Source organism: Sus scrofa, chromosome 3, assembly GCF_054392235.1.
Source record: "Sus scrofa isolate SSC_HxYL_T2T_F1_AM1 chromosome 3, Sscrofa_HxYL_maternal_Yorkshire_Landrace_v2.0, whole genome shotgun sequence".
NCBI lineage: Eukaryota > Metazoa > Chordata > Mammalia > Artiodactyla > Suidae > Sus > Sus scrofa.
This window is the reverse complement of record NC_139385.1, coordinates 88,330,252-88,352,062: the sequence shown is the minus strand read 5'-3', so window position 1 is coordinate 88,352,062 and position 21,811 is coordinate 88,330,252. Positions and strand designations below refer to the sequence as shown.

Below are 21,811 nucleotides of genomic sequence, written 5' to 3'. Positions count from 1 at the left end.
CTACCAAGCAAATCAGCTTTTAATCTCTGAACTCACCAAGTTCATTGCAACCTGAGGCCCTATGCACCTGCTCTTCCTCCCCTTGAATGTAATTGGAAGGTAATGCCTTGATTTAGTGTCGTGAGTTCCTTCTTATCTCTTTAGTTTCTAATTAAATGCTACCTCCTCAGAGGTAGTTCAAGGTTAGTCTTACCTGTTAGTCTTTATTTTAGGTTCTTGTTTATCTTTTCATGACACTTATTCTAATCTGCAGTTATTTTAGTCATGTATTATTAATTACTATCAGCTTCATAGAAGGTGAGATAGGTCGTTCTTGTTCATTTTTTTTTAATCCAGTCACCTAGCATTGGACATGGTAGAGAATAGGGCTCCATTCTTACTTGTTGATTGAATGAATGGATGAATGAATAAAAAGATTGGTGTGCTTGTGAATACAGTTGCTGGAATTAAATTTCATCTGCAGAGATGGCCACTATTTCATGTAGGCAATGGCTACCACTATGAGCAAATCTATTTCTGTGACTGCATTTTGTGAGAAGCCAGTTTGGGGAAGGGACACAGAAGACAGTGGGGCATTTCCTTACTAATCTGAGGTCATATCTGTGAAGGAATGGCTGGATTGGGCTGGGTGGGAAAATGTAGTTTGAACCAGAGTTCATTTTTATGCACAAAGCAAAAGACCTGCTTAAAAGCCCCTGTGTCCAGCTACTCTCTCACTTTTTGAGGCAGACTGCATTCTGTCTATGGAAGGTGTATCTTTTAGGCCATTCTCACCTTCTGAGAGGGCCCACACTCCATCTCTCTCAATAAATCTACTTCTTACCTATATATTACCCCCTGCCCCTTTTCAGTACTTCTTTAAAGTTGAAAGGTCCCCAGCAAATCAGGTTACCTGAATATCTTTGTCCTGCATGTAATACATTTAATAGTAACACTATTTTGAAGTGTACAAAAGTATTAGTGGTCCTTTGTTAATTTTAACTTAATTTCCCTCTCCATTTCCTCTGAAATGTGGTGCTAGACACTTTCAAAAATGAAAGGGAGTGAATAAGTTTTGTCTTGATGGTCATATCTAAGAATTTGGATGAGGGCAGCTGCCTGAAGATTTGCAAAATCAGGATTGAAAAACAATGGAAAAAGAAGGGGAGTGTTTCTGGATAATCCAGGGGTGGTATAGGGTGCTCTCATGTAGGCTTTTTTTTTTTTTTTTTTTTTTTTTTTTTAATGGGTGATGGCTTTTTGGAGAAAACAGGTGGACCCTTTGGCTGACCCAGATGGTTCCTGCCTGGGTTCAGGGAGATTCCAGGCGGGACAGAGGGCTCAGCTCTAAATTGCTTGGTGGGCTGGCATGTGCTTTTGCCTCCCATTGACATCACACACAGACCTTTTCTGCTGCTCCTGGCTGGAAGGAATGCTGAGGGCAGCTACTTCCAGGGGTGGCAGCTATGGAACCAAGCTCTTGTTACTACCCTTACTTCTGTGTGGGGCAGATTCTGTTAAAGTCAAACTAGAGGCGAGACAGCCAGCCTGTGGGTTCCTTCTCAGGGGCGTCAGCTCATTTTAACCTATAGTGGTTGAAAATTAATACTCCATTATTTTAGCTTGCAGGATCATCTGCAAGCTAATGTCAGGCCAATGTGAACCCTTACGTATATTGCTTGCATATCACTTTCAGTAAAGATGCTGTGGGTTTTGCACATGTGTGTACAGAAAAAAAAAGATGAAGAGATGAAGCTGCAGATCCCCTGGCTGTTTGTCAAAGAGAAAAAGCCTTGAAGCCAGCGACAGAAACTAAGCCCAGCCTTTTCAGTTCTTTTAAAGTGAAGGTGGGTTTGAGCAGAGAAAATCCTACTGTGCTGAATGATTCTGTTGGGAGAGAGGTGGAGACTTTGGAATATAAATGAATGCTAGGGAGTTGGAGAATTAAGATTCTCCCTCATCGTGTATTATAGGCTTCATGTGTGATGAGCATGCGTGTTTCCAGATTAACCCCAGCCTGCCAGGGCCTGTTTAATGGTATTATTATTAACAGCATCTTTGATCCCAGCATGTGTTTATTATACCTGTCTGCGAGTGGTGGTGTCTGTTCTGATTGGTGGTGGGCCTGCTGAAGCACAAGGGGACATCTTCGGAAGGAAGCAAGTGGCTTTTCAATCCAGAGACTTGGGAAGCCCTTGCCTTGGGGAATGGGAGTCAGGGCAGGGTCGGGGGGAGCATTGGATGTAAAGGAGGAGAAGTCTGCAAAGGGATGGATAATTCTGAAGATTATTCTGGGTCTAGGTTAGTGTTCTGTTTTGAAAAAAGCGACTAATTTTGCAATGGAATATGAAGGAAAACTGGATAAATGTGAAGAGAAGCAATAGGATGGCAGACACAGAAAAAAATTTTCGAGACAGAAAGAGAGGTGGAAAAAAAGATTCAGTGGCGGGACTTTTGTGGCGAGGAGGGTGATGCTGGAGGAGGAGGTCTGGGCTGCTCTGCACTCCCCCGCTCCAGCTTCTTCCCTAAGGGCTCCCGCAGGAGAAAGGGGGCTGGGACAGGAAAAGACTGAAGGCTCTAGGATCCTTCTCCCCGTCTCCCCACCCTCTCCTTTTTGACGTCCTTTGTCTTTTTTTCCTTCCTTTACTTCTAAGTTCAAACATATCAGGGACGTTTAGCTCCAGCATCAGAATGGTGTATTTGACTTTGGGCAAGTCTCTCAATGCCCTGCTTCTACAGACATTGCGCATGTGGGAGGGAGTCACTTGCCCCCTTGGAATACTTGCCCCCTTGGAATACTCTTGTCTTTCAGCACGTGCACACCACAGGGCCAGGTTACTGCAAGTGCACATTCTTTGTGTTGTTAAAACACTGTGTGTGTGAATGATCTTTGAAAAACAAGACATTGAGGATATTTTTAAAAGTGTAGCGAAAGTTTAATGCTAATTCTTCTTCCTTCCTGGTCACTTGGTTATTCAATTAATGTCTTGGAGGTGGAACAGTCTGGATGTGTAAGGAAAGGTATGAGGTCTAATCCCTTTTCTGAGAGGAAGGATCTTTTTTCTTCTGAGAAAACAGGCCAAATGTATTTATTATGAGTAACATAAACAAAACCATTACAGGTTATTATACCACATTGCTCTACTTCCGAAATACCATATCCCAACAAACCATCCTTTGAAGAATCATTTCCTTACTTTTTCCCACCAAGGGCCTTGACATCTGGTTACAAGGGTTGTAAAGGAGGGTGGGTTACATTCACCAACCAACCAAACACTCTAAAGGAATATGGAGATTTTGAGTGCCTTTTGAAAGGCCTCTAGTGTCATGTGAAGGCGAAGTGTTCCATGAACACATTGTCCCTCTTCTCCTGGCTGGGAGGTATGCCCTACCATCTACCCAGGCACTGCGGAAGTTCCAGGTGGTGGGGAGGCTGACGAGCTCTCCCTGTGCACTTAGACAAGGGCAAGATGTCCCTTTGCTCACTGGAGCAGATGGCTCTGTACAAGCTCTTTAGGGCAGCCTATGCCCTGGTTTCCGGCTCAGATCACTGAACTGGAAACACGCCTGTCCACAGAGATGTTCACCTTAGACGGCAGTCAGCTGTCTTTTGTCCTTTACATCTCTCCTCCTTTCTGTTGCTTTGCCCTTGAAACGAGGCTTCTGAGTGGTCCGGTAGGTAGTGGAAGCAGATGGACTGGTGGGTGCCTGGACTTTCCAAGCCATAGACTTGCTGCTTTTTTTTGGGTGTGTAAACAGCTTTATCTTAAAGTGAATGTCAGTGTGTAGCCTGGCCGTTCGCATGACAACGTGAAATAAAGATGGCAGAGGCTGTGACCATGTCTGTGGGCTGCATGAGAAGGGCAACAGTCTCTCAGACATTTCATCATTTCAGACTGTGGGAACCGTATTTACCAGCATCTTTTTACAAATCAGATTTTTTATGTGAGTCCGTGATCAAGAAACTATGCTCATTTTTGAGCATGAAGGTGTTTCCCTCACCTGAAAAAGCTGTTGGGATTCTGGCTTTTTCTCCTCCCACCCTCCCTCCTTCCCACCTGCAGGCCCTGACTGCAAATCCCCTTGTAATTATCTCCATCTCCAAAGCCTGGAAGGCTCACCTTCCACAACAGGGGATATTAGAAGGGCTAAGTGTCTCCTGCCGCACAGGGAGAAATATTCCTTTGTTTGAAGAGGAAGTTTGCTCATCCAAAGATTATGTTCTCCTGTGATTGTGCCATGATCGGAAGGGAGGGAGATTTCCACGTTCCCTGTGACTGACTGTTGTGGAAAACATTGTAATATCAGGGTTTAGGTTGGCGAGGTAGGAGTCGCAGAAGATTCTGAGGTGGTCTCTCTTCCATTGGAAGGTAATGTGGCCATTTCCCATGATTAGAGAAGGATGGGGGAGGAGGACGACCTGCGTGGGGGGTGCTATCATGTTATGTGTGGTTCTTCTGGTCTCTGGAAATCCTCCTTTGGCTCAGTGGGATGTGTGATTCAGGTAAACCCAGTCCCTGGGGAGAGAAATGGTACTGGTAACCTTGTTTGTCCCCATTTCAGTATCCCATGTGGACACTGTTGATCTAGAGTGAAGTCTGCTCATTGGGGGCCTCAGCCTTAGAATAGAAACAACTATTGGTTCTGATTGCTTAGGGATTTGTGCTTATATAACCTGAAAAAAGTATTTTTTTTTTTCTTTTTTGGTCATCCCACGGTGTATGGAGTTCCTGGGCCAGGGATAAGATCTGAGCTGCAGTTTCTACCCATACTACAGCTGCAGCAGCACTGGATCCTTAATCCATTGTGCTGGGATGGGGATCGAACCTGTGTCCTGGCGCTGCAGAGATGCCAATAATCCCATTATGCCACAGTGAGAACTCCTGAAAGAAGTACTTTTAATGTGAGGCTTTCAAAAATACAACCAAATATTTAGTGGAAAATGACTAAATGTACACTTTGACGTAGATCTAACAGTTTACACATAAGTAATTTAATAATAAATAGATCATTGGCAAATTATGAATAAATTACAACTACATGGTAGTTTGGTTGTCAACTACTTAGCCCACCTGACTGGAGTATTGGTAGATTGGTAGGATGTTCACCAGGAGTGGTCTGGAGCTGAAGCTACTTTGTAGGTGGTTCACTGTCTTCAGATTTACTCCTGGGACCTGTCAGGGTCTCGGGTCTGATGATGAAGCCCTAGGATGAAAAATACACCCTCAGCCAGGGCTGGCAAAGCTCACCAATTGGATTGGCATTATGATCTCAGGTTGGATCCATTTCTTAGGTAGACAAGGATCCAGGGGTTTGTTCCTGGGTTTGTGATGGCTTTGAGTCAGACTCAGGGCTGATAAGTACTTAGCACATGGTCTCATCTGCCTGTCCCCAGCCACAGCACATGTAGCTAATTCACTATGGCCTACTTACTTAGTGTGGCCAGATACTGCCACACTATCTCTCCACATACTCAGGAGTTGGTCTGGAGGGTGCAGCCCATTGGTAATCCGTGACCCACTACGTGTTGATGCTGTAGTTGATGTCCACATTTCAGGGCCTTTTAGAAATCTTATTTTCAATGGCTTGAAGTTCAGGTCTTAAAGTAAAGGCTTTTTCTAGTCCCCAGGTTGATGAAGTTTCTCTTACTACTGTTCAACAAATCCACACGATGTAAAAATGAACATCAGCATGGAAGAGTACAAAGAGAATGGTGTTGTCTGCTCTGCGCTTTAGATCTTGGCTGTTCCTCTTACTGGTGTAGACTCTTCCTCTTTATGTGTAAAATGGATATAACAGGATTTAACTTGCAAGATATCATGAAGACAAATGGTAATCTAAATAGTCTATTTTCTGATATGTCTTAAGCACTCATAAATGGTGATTGTCATTAGCGCTAACACAGGTAAAAGAGACCAGTGCCTGGATTGTAGTGAATATTCACTAGATGCCACTTTCTCTTTATCCTGTTTATTTCCTTCAGAAGAATTATCACAGATTGTAATTATTTTTTGCACGTGTGTTTGCTTCTTGGGTTGTCCCACTAGAAGGTGAGCTCTATAAGAAGCTTGGTGAGTTTGTTCACTGCTCTGTCTCCAGAACACAGTTCCCTGCCTGACACGGACTTGTCACTCGGTAGATGTTTATGGAAATGCTAAATGTGCTTTCTCTATTTTTATTAATAAAGTAATAATTTGCAAGAGACATATGATGCAGCTCTCCTCTGCAGTGTCCCTTCAAAGGCTTGCAGGAGGCTGGGTGGGATTGCTTGTCTAGTTGGCAGTGTAGGGAAGGCAGGTGTTAATAGGCTTCTGGGGCTTTGGATCAGGGATAAGAGTCTCCTTAGGGTTAGAGGCTACCCAGAAACCTCTCTCCCACTTCCCAGCACAGCTGTTGTGTGGGGTCTCACTTCAACAGTCCTGACTGCAGAGGAGCTGTCTGAACCAGGACTGGACTGGGCAGGACTGTGCTTTTGAGATATTTCGGACAGACATAATGCTGTCTTATCCAGTAAGTTGCCACATTTGGCCACTCACCACTCACAGTGGGCCTCATTGAAACTGGGATGTGCTGAAAGTGTGAAATACACCACAGGTTTTGAAGACTTCATATGAAAAAATAATGTAAAATATTTCATTAACAATTTTTAATATCGATGGCTTGTGGAAATGATTATATTGGGTTAAGCTATATTTATTACTAAAACTGATCTTGCTTTTTCTTCTTACTTTTTAAAATGTGGCCACTAGAACACTCAAAAAGATGTATGTGGCTCATGTTTGTGCTTACGTTATAATTCCCTTGACCAGTTCTGCTATAGGGGATTATGCTTTCTGCGGTGGAGCAGAGGAAAGAACAACAGATCAGGTGTTCAGCGAGTGGGTCTTAGTCCTGCTTCTGCACTAATTCCATATGTAACCTCGAACAAGCTATCTAACCATCCTGCACCTTAGATCTTTGTGGAAAAGGCTGTTCAGAGGCTTCAGTAGCTAAGGAACATACAAAAACAGTGTTAGAGAATTATACAGTTACGGGATGCTAATTGTCTTATTTTCATTTGTAAAGCCACTTTGAGGCTTGTCTGGGATGCAGGTAGCCACTCCCTCCTGATTCTTGGAAGAAAAACATTGAGGGTACTTTCTGTCTGCACCAGGCTCACTCTTTGAAGAACATAGAACAAGCAAGGCAGGAAGTTCTGACTTTTGTGGCAGACTGGATATTTAAGCCTTTCTAGTCAAGCTGAAATTTCCTGAAAAAATAACAATTCTTATGAAACAGATTGACAGACTGTAAACCTTCACCCTTAATGCCTCTTTTCCACCTTATGAAGTCAGTATTATTTTCGGCCACGCTAGATTAAGTCAGAAGAACACCAAGATCAGTATTTGGATCCAGTGGGTACACAATTTTTTTTTTTTTTTTTTTTTTTGCTTTTTAGAGCTGCACCCCTGGCACGTGGAGGTTCCCAGGCTGGGGGCTAATCGAAGCTAAAGTTGCCAGCCTATGCCACAGCCATGGCAACACCAGATCCTTGAGAGAGGCCAGGGATTGAACCTGCAACCTCATGGTTCCTATTTGGATTCTTTTCTGCTGCGCCACGATGGGAACTCCTAATTTTTTTTTTTTGATCACACCCGTGGCTTATGGAAGTTCCTGGGACAGGGATTGAATCCAAGCTGCACCTGTAACCTACGTCACAACTGTGGCAAGGCTGGGATCGTTAAGCCACTGTACTGGTCTGGGGATCAAACCCGTGCTGCTGCAGAGACAATGCCAGATCCCTAACCCACTGCACCTCAGTGGGAACTCCCTCACAATAAAATTTAATAGAATGGTATTGACCTTGGAAATGCAGACTTCTCAGCAACTTTGGGAACCTTCCTCTCTTACAATCCTTGGTGGGAAGGAGTCAGAACTCTAAAGATGTTGTTTATCTAATTTAGACTATGTCTGTTTACATTAGATTGTGTCTTTCTAATTTATATTATGAGCCTTCTCAATTGAAATTGAGTCTCAATGTTCTGTATGATGTCTAGTGTGCTTTCTGTGCTCAGATAATATGAGCAATAAGAAACATCGTAGATTCTTGACGTGTTTTTTTGTTAATGTCAAAGTTCTTCTTTGGAGGCAAATCTCCTTAAGAAGTTTTGGACTTTTAAGCCAAGTCTATATGTCTCCCAAACATTTTACGAAAGAGTGAAAAATTCCGGGACCTGCTACTTATAAATATCTTGATGATTAGGGGAATATTGTCATTTAAAAAGCTGCACTATATGACATTGTGTAGGTAGGCATGGTTTGATGCGCTGCTATTTCTTTCACTTACCTGTGCTATATAATTTCAGAGTTGCCACATTGAGCCTTATCTGTCTTCTGGTAGATAAAGCTTAGGTCCCTCCAGTTGGAGGCATGTCTGTTTCAGTGAGTGTACAGAAAGACTTTTAGGTACATTTCAATGCATTGTTTAATTCCTCTTTTTTCTTTTCTTCCCAGAGGATGTATAAGAACAGGCATGGGCTTGGAGTCTACCAGTGTTAGAATCAGTGTCCTGAATAACTTGGTGGCTTTGGGAAAACTATTTCATCTCCTTGGTCCTAAGTTTCCTTACTCTACTTTAGAAGAAATTATATCCACTTCACTTAGTTGTTGAGGATTGAATTAAATCACCTCCATATAATGCTTAGAGCTGAGTGATAGGCTTTCTCATAAAAATCAGTTAAAAGGGTACATTTGACTTTTTGCAAATTCACAGATTATGCTAAATTGCATCTACTCAGGACTTTTTTTCCTCTAAGAATAAATATTTTTCAGTTAATTTTTAATATCGATGCAGAACATTTATGATTTTCCAGGCCTGCTTTGCAGTTGGGGGAACTGAGTTACCTGAAAGTAATCAGACAGCACAGTTGCTCTCCATTCAAGCGTCTGTGTCCTTTTGTCAGGGTAACTAAAGTAGGAAAATGCTGACCTTTCTTTCCTTGCCAGTGAAGAATCTACCCAATACCATTTACCATAATATCCCCCATAGAAGCTGGAGGCCCAATGCCCAGATCAGTCCTTCAACAATTAATGAACACCAGTCTGTACCAGGCTTGGAGAAGGGTTCAAAGGAGACTAAGAGAAAGTCCTTGTCCTTGAAGAATTTGACATCTAATGGGTGAGTCAGGGCACATAAATATGCCAGAAAAGAGTAGGGCCAAAGCAAATGAACCTGTTTGGATCCCTGCAGTGTGCAAAGGCATATGTTAATGGTTGTGATTGGCAGAGCAATAGGGGATACAGGATTCAGAGAAGAGTGGGTTCGCTGAGTGCTGAAGGAGTGAGGAAAGGTTTTTGATAGATAATCTAAGGCTGTGGTTCTGAATTCTTACTGGGTCCTACCTCTTGAGTCTTGGATACAGCAGGTCTGGGGCGGGACCTGAGATTCTGCTTTGCTAGCCAGCTCATGCTGATGCCGCTGGTCTTTGGGCCACACAGAGTTGCCATGCTAGGGGATGAGCTGGAGCTAGCTCTGGGAGGAGAACTGAGGAGGGAACCCCAAGGAGGATATGCCAAATTTTGCCTGTGTACTTTCGGCCTTTGCCTTCGTCATACCCTTACCTGGGATGCCTCTCATTGTGGTTGGTCAGTGTTGTGTGGTTTGCCAAACTGTGAAGCAATATGTCTCATCTCCTCTTTATTCAGAAAGAAAATTCCCACCTTTGCTATAATGGCCTTGTAGCTCTGCCTTCTCTTTCTCAAAATATTTGCATTTGAATACTAACTCTGCTTCTCCATTCTTATCCTGCCCCCACTCCTCCTGCAGCTCTTATTTTGGCAGCAGTGAAGTTGCTGGGCTTCCTATTTGAAATAACTTTAAAAAGGCTTAAGGAGAAATAATCCCACAAATTACAATTACTGATATTTACCCAAGTAAGACCCAGTATCCTGTTGCTTTGTTGACAGGAGGGCCTAGCCAACTGTTGGGTTACTAGGGGCTGGTAGAGTTAAAAAGAGGACCTTGGTTGAGTTGCCTCACCATGGGAGGAGAGAGGCATGCACAATCAGATATTTAGCACTCCTCAGCAATTATGGGAGGTTTTATTCTCTTCCTGGCAGGGAACATCGCCCTTTACTGCAATGTTTCAAGTTTGCTTCCAATGCCATCTGATAGAAGTGCTTTTATCCCCTGAAGATACAGTACAAAATACAAATCATCATTGGTTTTATCTCAGTTGGAGCTGCTGCTTCTCCAAATACGTTTACTCTGTGCAACTGCCCATCAGACCCATTTTTCATCCTTCACCCTGCTCCTTTACGATGGCTGGGTTTAAGGCCTTTCTTCTGTTCTTTGTTCCTTTAGCTCAGTGAAGTAAACAGCAGGATTGATCTTACACTGCATTTTGGTATTGTTCCAAGTGCTCATCAATAGACACGGCTGGGAATGCACTGACTGGAAAGGAAGGGCAGATGGAAATGCACTTCTTGTTCTTTGTGCCTTTTAGTGTGCAGCGGAATGTCCCTAATCTGAGGGCTGCTACGCTGGCTGCCGGTCGACATGCAAATTCGTCATCAAATGATGAGTTCCATATTCGTTCTGAGGGAAGTCTTTAAAGGTATCAGAGGGGAAAAGAGAAAGAGCAAAAAGAAAAGGTCATAGAAGGGAGCTTTTCTTCACTACCTCTTGTGCCCAGGTCATTTCAGTGTCTTGGGAAAGAGGAAGGGGGGGATAAGTAGGCTGTTACGTTGTTTCATTTAGCATTGCATTTGTTCACAGGTACACCAAGTGAAATGCTCTGCAAGGCAGTTTAAGTGGGTGATGACTTCATGTCAGTGATGGTGGCCTTAAAATGAGAAAAAAGCCTTACGAAGAATGATAGGATTTTCATAGTTATTTCCTTTTGTTTTGTTATTTTCTCTTCATTTATTTGGGGGAAGAATCTTAATGGGCTATTTTCTGTTTTTTTTTCTTCTTTAAAGGGAACAAACCATATTTTGACTCGTAACATTTTCTTGAAAGGTGTGTGGCTAAGTTGAATTGGGGGCAGAAAGGTGCTGCTTTTATAGGCCACATACTGTCCTGTTATATAGGAAGATAATAAAAGTTAGTTGGCCAAAGAGACCTTTGGATTTGTTTTCTTGAAGGCCCATTTGTTATTATAATGTCTTTAGGTTTTTTTTTTTTTTTTGGCTGCATCCATCAGCATGCAGAAACTTCTAGGGCCAGGGATCAAACCTGAGCTGTGGCAGTGACAACACCAGATCCTTAACCCACTAGGCCACCAGGGAACTCCACCTTTAGGTATTTCTGAGAGATAACTGGTTGGAGGGGGCATTTTTGGAAATAATTATTATCTTGTTTTGAATACTCCTTAATGGCAGGACATTTCCCATTGCTTATCAGATGGCCAGCACAGAGACCTTATGTGGACTCTATGGACACTCTCTCTTCTCTGTAAGAGGTCCTCAAATGTTTAGGGCAGATAGGCCATCCTATATCCTCCCAGCATTATCTTTAAGAAAACATAGCTACCTTTTTATTTCCATTAATAATTACATCATGAGAGCTGTTTCTTCTGTGAAGCTTTTCCTTGACACTTATGTCCATACTCTTCCCCAACAGTGTCCTACCTAATCCCACCTCCCCTATGACATTAGCCATTCCCTCCTGTGTTCTGGAAACATAGTAAGTTCATGTTTTGTCATATACATGTTGTCTGTTTTTAGGTGTCCAGGGTTGTTCATTATCACAAAACAATACCTAATTAAATGTATAATGTATGTAACTGGCAGCCACTTGTGCAGTGTTAGTGAATAGTTGTGTGTTTAAATATAGTGAAATTAACCAGTAACTTAAGACATTGCTGTGGGAGAAAACCCCTACATAGTACTTAACATACCAAAAAATTATTTTTTTAAAAAAAGATGAATTAGTTTTTTGCATCCTCAGTGTGTCCATGAGACTGACTTAAAAAATGGAAAAACCATGAGAAAGATCTTATTTTAAAAACCTTAATAAGGCAGTACTGGTTTAGATCCATTAGCAGTGGGCAGAAGGAATGCATCTGGATTGATCCATGTCAGATGGGAAAAATCTTTCTTTGATGCTCTTGGTACAGAAAGTATCCATGATTCATCTTTTACTGGTTAAACAGAATTAAACGGGTAGAGGATTTAAAACTGGCATTTGCGAGCCTTAGGAGCAGTGATAGCAGGTAGATGGCAGATGCCGCCTGTAGTGAGGAGGGGCTCCCCAGCACAGGGAAGATCATCCTGGCCTGCTCTGATTGACTGCCAGCTGACCTCTTTAAGAAATGCGGATGGTTTTTGTGCAAATACATTTACTTATGTAAATGAACTCACATTTAGTTTAAACATCAGTTTACATTAAAACCATTTCAAACCATATATCAACCAGCTTTCTTTAAATTCATGTTTTGAGTTATATGTGACCTTCCTCCAATACTGCAGCTCTCTGGGAAGTAACTGTTTATATATATGTTTGCCTGTGAGCTTCTGAAGGACTGAAGGAAAGAAATCCTTTTTTTTTTTTTTTTTTTTTTAATTCTACTTTGTTTTCCTAGTCCATAGCACAGAGCAAGTGCTCATAAATGTTTATTGAATGGATGTTTGAATGAATAAATAAATAGATGAATTAAGATCTCTTAGCTTAGATGACCTTGGCCAAAGGTATTTATCGCAGAGCTAGAAAGGAGATAAAAAATTCAGCCCTGGTTCCCAACCTATACTGAAAATTCCAGGCATCTGTGTTGTCCCCCAACCACTGGGGTGATGGGTGGTTTTGGGATTCCTGGATTACCCTTACTCCACTTTCTCTGAGAGCTGCCTGTGTGCTTAGTCTTTGATGAAAGGAGCTAGGGATTGGGATATTCAGAGCTCAAATTGGTGGATAGCAAGACAGCGGAATCCTGTGGGAGGAGGTGAATCAGGTTATGGTGAAGAGTAGAATGAAGGCCCAGAGGTATCTGCTCACGGGGTCCTGAGAACCACCATGAGTCTGGAAACACTCACTGTGTCCAGCTCACACTTTTCCTGCTTCCCACTTCTACTTTGTTCCCTGTCCTCAGATTTTGGGAGAGCTCTATATTTCTAATATTTACCTTTTTGTGCTCCCTCCAGCCCTATACCTTTAATTGAACTCATTTAAATGTTTCTTGAAATAAAACTTTATTCAGCTTTTTTTTTCTTTTTCTTTTTAGGGCTGCACCCATAGCATGTGGAGGTTCCCAGGCTAAGGGTCTAATTGGAGCTACAGCTGTCGGCCTACACCACAGCCACAGCCACAGCAACGTGGGATCCGAACAGCCTCTGCGACCTACACCACAGGTCACAGCAACACAGGATCCTTAACCCACTGAGTGAGGCCAGGGATCGAACCCACAACCTCATGGTTCCTAGTCTGATTTGTTTCTGCTGCGCCACGATGGGAACGCCAAAACTTTATTCAGATTTTTAAGTTAAGCATCTGGTCAGTCTCAACAATCAAATATGAAAATCCTCTGTCTCTTAGGTTCCCCCATATTCAAGGGAAATACATCCTTGTTTCCTGGAGTTGTTCTCTGCTTTATTTCGCATTATCTGAGGGAAAATGGTTTTTGTGAAGCCACAGCATAGAAAATAACTTCCGTATTAGGAAATAAGATAGAAGGAGCATATCAGCTAAAAAACTCAAGAAGCATTAAGTTTTAGATCTGAAAAGCAACAGAGAGGCTCATACTTTTTTTTAAAGTCTCTGAAAACTCTTGATCTGGTGCCTGGAATGGTCGCTCTTCTCTTTCAGGGCTGCTGAATGACTTGGTTCCTCTGGTGTGGAAAGTATTGTCAGTGACCACAGAGTGTGAGCAAACATTAAGTCATGTGTGGAAACTGTGAGTACATGGCCATGTCCAAGGGAGAAAATAGACAGGTGATTAATGCAAATCCTGATTTGGACAAACTCTTCTAGTGAGAGTACTACTTTCACAAACCTGACCAAGAGCATGTTCATTTGGGCTAGTTAATTTTGCTGAGTTTAATGGCCCCCATATTACTATCTCTCCTGTATTTGCTTAGGGTATAGACTTAAGCTGCTGTACCAGAGAGACTCAAGCATAGTGGATCAACCATGATAGGAATTTATTTTTCTCCAACCTAGCAGTCAGAGATCCAAGACTTGGTAAGGTGCCTTTGCCATCCTTGATATGTGGTTTCTGTTTCTGTGTCCATTTCCAGCCAGTGGGAATTGGGGGGGGAGGGGCAGGAAAAGGAAAGACAAGAAGACCACATTCCCATTTTTCTTAAGAGCACAGCCTGGAGTTAGAGTATTTTGTGTCAGCTTATCCGTCATTAGCAAAACATAGTCACATGGCCGCGTTGCAAGATTTTCTAGGAAATGTGCTATTTTTCTGGACAGTCATGGACCCAGATAAAACTCCAGAGTTATATTATTAAATAATAAAAGGACGTTGACAGTTAACTAGCAGTGTCTGTCACGTATCTCAAACCCTCTCCTCCCCCATAGCCTACATACTCCAAATCCATTCAGCAGGGAAATGTAAACCCTTTCTTAGAAGGGCACAGGGGAATTGAGCTGAAGAATAGCTAATCAGTAAAATCTATAGAAATCCATAGAAAGAAAGACAGTTCAGAGTATGGCTATATTTGTTGAGTGGTCTCTTTGCCTTCTTTGTGTACCATTCAACCAGTCATAGTCCTGGGTGAGTCCAAGGCTACCACCAGTTGCCATGTGAACATTCTCTGACTTCTCAGAAGCAATCACCTGACTTCTGCTTGCATTCCTAATGTAAGTTTATATTCTGTGCTTCCAAGAATAGAGATTTACATTGTAAGAATAATTTTGAAAATAGGGGTAGAAAAAGCATATTTTACTAAATTATCTGCCACTCTCATCACATTCAGTAAATAAGAGAAGGGAAAAAAAGAAAATAAAGAACTTTTACTTTTCTTTGTATATCATGAGATTTGTGCATAAAATATAGTTGGTTGGTTTACACATAAAATTAGCATGTATAACTTATACTGGATGTAAAGGATCTGGAAATTTGGGGTGGAATTTTGATAAAATTACTTTAGACTCTTCAGAAAAATATCCTTTATTTAACATTTATAATTTGAAAAGGACCTGTCAATTTCTTATGGTGTGGTTTCTTCATTCCTCCAAATCTCCCTGGTATCCTATCTACACAGCATGTGTTATTTTCTATCTTAAAGTGCACCAATACCCCTGCTTTTCAAAAGTTTGCTTTATGGAACTTTGCTTTTACGAAGCTTCTACGTTAGTACCTGTTTTTGTTAATTGAAATAATTCTGAAGAAGAATTTTGCTTTTACAAAAAAGGGCATAAAGGGAAAGCAGCGTTTCAACATTGGTTTTGCAGGAGCTGCCATAGAGGTAGCCCATCCTAAGCACTTTTCACAAGAACTATACTGAGCATCTCAGCATTCAGCCTCCATAGCTTTACACTGTGTTTATGAGTATTTGTGCTTTATCTCGATTTATTTTGTGCATCTGTTAGCAAGATATGCCCTAAGGTAATTACTTCTTCTCTTTATACCGTTTCAGCTTATGAAGGGTTTCGTAGGTGGTAGTGGGGGAAACCTTTAGTTTGTCTTCTTGAGAAAATGTGTGTCTTATCTCTTTTATTGACTAAATCTCCTCGAGGAAGGTATCCACTTATGATTCTTCTCTGTGCTCCTCAGCAACCAAATACTAACCCTTCAGAACAACAGGTACACAATAAATACTTATTGGATGGATGAACCAAGTAAGCATTGAAGAGATTTGGGCTCAATTCAGGTCACTGCTCAAAAGTCACCTCCTAAGAGAGGCTTTCCTTGACCACCTTGTCTAGAATAGCATGTGAATCCCCTTATCCTTGGCTAATATTTTTAAAGGTACTTAATGCTGGCCAACATGACTTTTATCAGTGAGTTTAATTTTTAATGTCTGTCTTCTGCTCTTGAGACAACACCCCTTGAGGTGAAGGACTTTCTTTTCTTTGTTCATAGCTGAATTTTCAGCCTTTAGAACTGTGGCTGATTCAATAGATATATATTTTAAAAAGTTAATGAATGATTATAATAATATAAAGATGATTTCAATCATCAAAATTACCTTTTATGGTTTTATAAGTGTATTTTTAAAAAGACTGATCAGCCACTTGGTGTAGGACTTGAGACACCAAAGAATTGTCTCATATAGTTGAACTACCTTCTAAAGAGAGTAGTTCTGTTGTTTAAGGCTCAGTATTTGCTGATAGCAGAACAAGTTGGATAATACAAGTTCATGGGTATAAGGTGGGGCATAGTTGAATTTTTCTGTATAGTAAGTTGCTTGGAACTCTTGAGAGTAATTTGGAAGGATAAAGGATTAACTGGGGAGGCTGCCCACTGGGTCACCAAAGAGGGGGAAGAGAGAAGCAATGTTATGCTGTGACTGAGAAAGAATTTTGGGAAAATAAAACATTTAGAATGCTATTTGCAACTTTGTATAACATTCCCATGAAGGCTCACTAAACTTCAGAAAGAAACAAAACAATCCCAAACTACAAATATCCACAGTGATGGAACTATTATATTTTTATTGGAAACTAGTAAGGGGTCTGAGTCCAGCTTCTGGATATGTGTGGATTCAACGAAGATAGTACCTCTGGATAAGGGAATAGGGAGCTGACAATTCCATGGAACATACCCTCAGGGGAGACAGCCTGCCATATGGATGCCCTTCTTCCCCTATCATACCGTGAGTACCTTAGGGTCAGGGCATGCATCTCCAACTCTTTGATGGTCCCACAGAGGGGTTAGTATAGTGATCTGTGAATAATGATCACTTAGTGAATGCTAACTATATCAGTCAGCTACTGCTGTGTAACAACCAATTACCAACTCACAGTGACATCTGCAGTAAGCATTGATCTCTCACAGAGCTGCAGATTGAGTTGAGAGACAGTGATCCAGGCTGAGCCTGAATGGTTAACTCTGCTTCCATATGTAGGTCCAGCTGGGCTTGGCTACACACTGTGGTATGGGTTCTGGTCTGTTCATGTGGCCCTATTTTGGGATTCAGGCTGTGGAGATAGCATCTACTTGAAGGGGAACTCTTTTAATTGTAATTGAAGAGTCATAAGAAAACAAGTGGAACATAAGATGTCTGCTAATGATTAGACTAGAAACTGGCAAAATCTTAGTTTATTCCATATCCCATTGGCTAAAATATATTAAGCTGAGCCCCAAGTAAAGGAGTAGCCTTTGCTTTGTGTAGGATGAACAGCAAAGACTGTGTATACAGGAGCGGTGAAGAATTGGGATCAACAGTTCAGTCTATGGCATTAATTAACTGTCCAGTCCTCAGTCAGTGATGCTGAGTAGCTGAGGCAGACAGTGAATCCCTTCCTAGCATGTTGGTGTGACTGTGATTTGAGGGCCTTTGAGGGAGTTCTTTTATTTTTACTCTTTGTAAAAGGAGCTATTAAAGTTTAAAACCTCATTTTTGTAATAGAATGCACACAACAGTACACATATTGACTCATGTTTTTAGTCAATATCAAGATTTATTGTCCCCAGAGTTAAATAAATCGTGATATTGACCCCATCATAAGCCAATATCTGCCTAATGCATTTTTTTGAAGTATTTTGTATTCATTATATTAATAGGACACAAGCAATCACTCACAGTATTACTTTGTTTTCCCTTTCTTGGTCTTCCTCCTTTGTTATGTTTTTATCTGTCTATCCTGGTAGTTAGCTCAGGGTTAATGTGAGAGTTGTTGAAATGGTATGCCATGCAGGAAAGATGGCCAGCAGTGGACATCGTCCCACTGCAGAAAAAGAGGGTTTGTTTCTATAAAGAATGATGCCATCTCTAATTCTGGGTAGTGGAAATGAATTCTGTTTTATTTAGCAGTTGTTTTTCCCTGGATCCTCTCCTCTATGATATTTACATGGACAATTCCTTTGGGTCGGTGGAGGAAATAGGGGTGAGGGGGTGAGGCAGGAAAGGACAAAAAGTCAAAGGTTCTTCACTTGTCCTTGAATTGGTTTTTCTGACTTTCTTTCTGTGCTGCTTTATTCTTCATTTCTTTGTCTTTTTCTTTCTATTTTGTAGCTGGCATTTACATTTTCTGGAGGAGTGTGAAAAAATATATTTCTTTAATACTGAATTCCATTTATCTCCATAAATTGGTTAGGGTATATGATCTAAAGGACTCAGCTGTTTTTAAAATAGGTTTATTCCTTTCCTTGAAGATTATTTCCACACAGTATGGACGAGTTAGGAGGAGACTCATTTTGTAGACCTCAGTGAGAGTTCCACATTTGCAGGGCGTCATTTCAGATGTGGAGTTTTTGAACAAAGAAATTAAATTTATATGTAACACCTAAATTATTTCGAATTCATGGTTCAGCAGAGAGTTCAGATCCTAATCAAATATGTAGTTTGCATGGGAGCTATCACCCTTCTCAATAATAGCATGGCAGTTCTATTTACAGTGTTGACTAGATGGAGGGTAGGGGAAAGACTGCTTTTGTAGGAATTTACTCTGTTTGTTTGCAATTGTATTGAATGTGCAGTTGTAGCACCATAAAAATTTTCCAGAGAGGTAATTGAGAGAAGAATTTTAAAAATAGGTCTCATTCCTTGTAGACAACAGAAAGACCCCCTACTCTCCACCCAAAGAATTTTAAAAGAAAATGAATTCCACAGGCTCCACGTTGTCTTTCTTTCCATCCATCCATCCATCCATCCATCCAAATGCTGCCTTTGTACAGGCCTTGCAGCAACTCCCTCCTCCATGAACCTTTCCCAGCTCTCCCTGCCCTGCTTCTCCCTCCTTGTTCAGATCCCTGCAAAGTGTGCGTCCTGTGTCACCCAATCAGCACTTGACCTAATGCAGTGTTGGTTTTATTTTCTTGTTATGGATGTCAACTTTATCTCCATCCCAGGTTATATACTAGGGAGACAAAAGACAGAGTTTTCACTTCTTGAAAAACAGGAGGTGGAAAGATGACGATGATAATGCAGCTAACATTTATTCTTACCCACTATGTACCAGGGATTCTTCTAAGTCCCTTAAATAGATTAAATTACTTAGTCCTTGCAGCAACCCTAGCAGCTAGATGTGGTCATTGTCCCTGCTTTACATAGGAAATTAGGCATGGGGAAATTAAGGCAAGAGACTGGCACTCAAAACTGAAGCCCATGCTCTTAATGGCAGTGTCAGTCTCTGATATTGTTAGATTGGGTCGTGGATTTCTTGCTTGAATATAGAAGAGACTAAAATGAAGTGTGTACTTCTTATCCATTTCAAGGATGGCATGGGCTGCAGAGTAAAGCTGGGCTGGCAGAAAAGACCAAGACCCAAGAGTCTTTCCTAAGATTTCCTCTAGTGTAGGCCTCTCCTAGCTCACTTACACTTAGAGCCAATGTCTCAAGAGTTTCAGAAGCTATACTTCAAGGGAGGTAGGAGCAGGTTTTCGCCCAGAGCTGTTGTAGTATGAACCCCTGAGCAGGAATGCGGCATCCCGATTCCCACCGTGGCACTTCCTAGCTTGTAAGGCGGAATGCTTTGCCAAAGAGGGCATAGCCTTGCTCGGGATGATCACTGCCCATGTGGCATCAGCCCTGTATCTGGGTTGGTGGAGAATAGATCCTAATCTGTACCATCCTGAATCCTGTCCGGGGTGGGAGTGGCCAGTCTCATTACAGAAGAATGGGTGCTCTGGGTACCGCTTAGTGCACACAAGACAGCTTTCAACCTACATTCATTTCCACATTAGAATTATGCCACAACTCCTTCATTTTTTTTTCTTTCTCAAAATTAAGATCAAATCATTTGGTCATGCATATTGCTGTCCTTGGGGGCTGAACGCACATCTTTTATTTGGTATTCCAGTAGCTCAAAACCTGGAAGATATCAATTTCATTGGTTAACCTCCCAGGATAAGGGGTGGGGCAGAGCAAGGGAGAAAAGAGGTAGAAACATGTGGGCCACAGTGAGCCCTACATGAACTTTCTTGGCTCTAGGTTCTGAAAAGTGCTTCTCTCATCAGCTCTCTCCTCCCCTTCCCTCTGGTCCCCTCTGTTCCCTCCCCTCCTCCCCTGCCTGTTGCAGTAGTTCTGCACACCAAGTGGGGGAAGTTGAGTGTCTGATGTCTATAGATGAATCAGCTGGTTCATGTTGACAGCTGGCAGGCAGATGTTTCCCTGTCTATTAGTTCCATAACAAGCCGGCTAGAGAGATCGGTTTGGGATGTCCTCAGCATCTCTCCACCCCAAATGGCAAATTATTCCTCCTTCAAAACACACGAGGTCTCGACTATCACCTTCATCTTCTCTGATTCTGAGCTGGAAAAGTTCAAGTGGATGATGGCAGGCTTGTGACTGTCCTCTGTTGTTCAGCCATTGGTCTTCGGTTTCAATTTAACTTCTGGTGAAAATGGAACCTCTTGATTCTGGCATGTTTTTGTTTTGTTTCGTTTTGTGTCTTGGTTGAGTGAGAATGGCCTGGGCAGAGACATTCCCTCAGGCAGTGTTTTAAAATAGAACAATGTCATACCCCCTTGTCTGAATGGCCTCATCTGCTTTTCTGTGCACATTTAGTTTAAATTTCTAGGGTTTTGTTTGGGGCTTTTGAGCATTTCCTCCATTCCTCAACTGCATCATGAATGGAGTCTTTTTCTTTTCTTTCTTTGGCTGTACCTACAGCATATGGAAGTTCCTAGGCCAAGGACTGAATCCAAGCCACAGCTGTGATCCTTTAACCCACTGTACTGGGCCTGGGCTTGAACCCATGCGTATGCAGTGACCTGAGGTGCTGAAGACGGATTCTTAACCCACTGTGCCACAGCGGGAACACCTGGAGTCTTTTTCTTGTCACTCATTTTACCTCCTGAAGAATGATAAATATTACAAATTGAGATACACACTGATTCTAGAATATAGTTTTTAAGATTAACCCCTCCCTGAATCCAGTCTTCCTGGGTGCTCTTCTGCAACTGTTTAACCATCCATTGCCTTAAGGAGATTTTCAAGAGGGGACGAGTGGGTTGCCTGGAGATAGGAGGGAAGAGCTGTAACTTAGTACCTCCCGGCTGTGTCCCATGGCTCCTGGCGATTTTACTGGGTGTGGCACATGGGCAACATTCTCGGTTTTACTCAGGGAGCTTTAGGGGGTGGAGGCAGGTGGGCAGCCTGAAACATTTCAGATGAACCCTGCGTAGCTGAGAGCAACACAGCAGAGATGGCTGCATTGAGTCTTGCTTGAAATACTTCTGGTTTTCTCCCTCTTAGAGGCTGGTTCTATGTAAAAATAAGTTATTCTGAATGACATGAGAGCTTACGGAACTCTACAGTGCGTGATAAGCATTGTGCTGGGTCAGCTGGGAGGTACAGAATGGGTATGAGGATGAACTGCTAGTACTGGACCATTTTCACCTACAAAAATGTCAGTTTCGTATTACTCATCCTCATGTAAAGAACCTCTGCTTATGCAACAACTGTTCATTCAGTAAAATAAGGCATGCAAGTTCCCCAACACACTGGTATATAGTAATGGCCCAATATATTGCTGCTATTTTGAACAATGTGTTAGGTAGTGATTATAGGTTGGAAGTGTACAATAACCATTCAGTCAACTTTAATCAAGAGCTTAAATACCTCTTTTTGGATTGACAGGTCATGTGGCATGAGAACTAATTTTTATTCACCACTCTCCCTCAGATCATCCAGTTATTCGTAGGAGGGAACCAAATCCCCAGTCTGTCTTGGCAGCATGGATGGCCTCTGCACCACATTTCAGTAGAACAAGCAGTACTGTGTATCTGACTTCTGGAATAAA

General features: G+C 41.9%; 1 protein-coding gene across 26 annotated transcripts in view; it reads left to right on the top strand.

The window, feature by feature from the left end:
- The window catches only part of LOC110259998 (uncharacterized), a 494,473-nt gene that overhangs the window by 123,607 nt on the left and 349,055 nt on the right, over nt 1-21,811 (top strand). For 10 of the 26 annotated variants that reach the window (XR_014839735.1, XR_014839721.1, XR_014839723.1 and 7 more), the window contains one exon: nt 13,760-13,847. The exons of 12 other annotated variants lie outside the window; for them this stretch is intronic. The gene's annotated coding sequence lies outside the window, so the exon portion shown is untranslated. Of the gene's footprint in view, nt 1-1,675; nt 1,827-10,463; nt 10,575-13,759; nt 13,886-21,811 lie in introns of all 26 variants that reach the window. 4 more of the 26 variants (XR_014839726.1, XR_014839730.1, XR_014839722.1 and 1 more) reach the window with 3 other exon arrangements.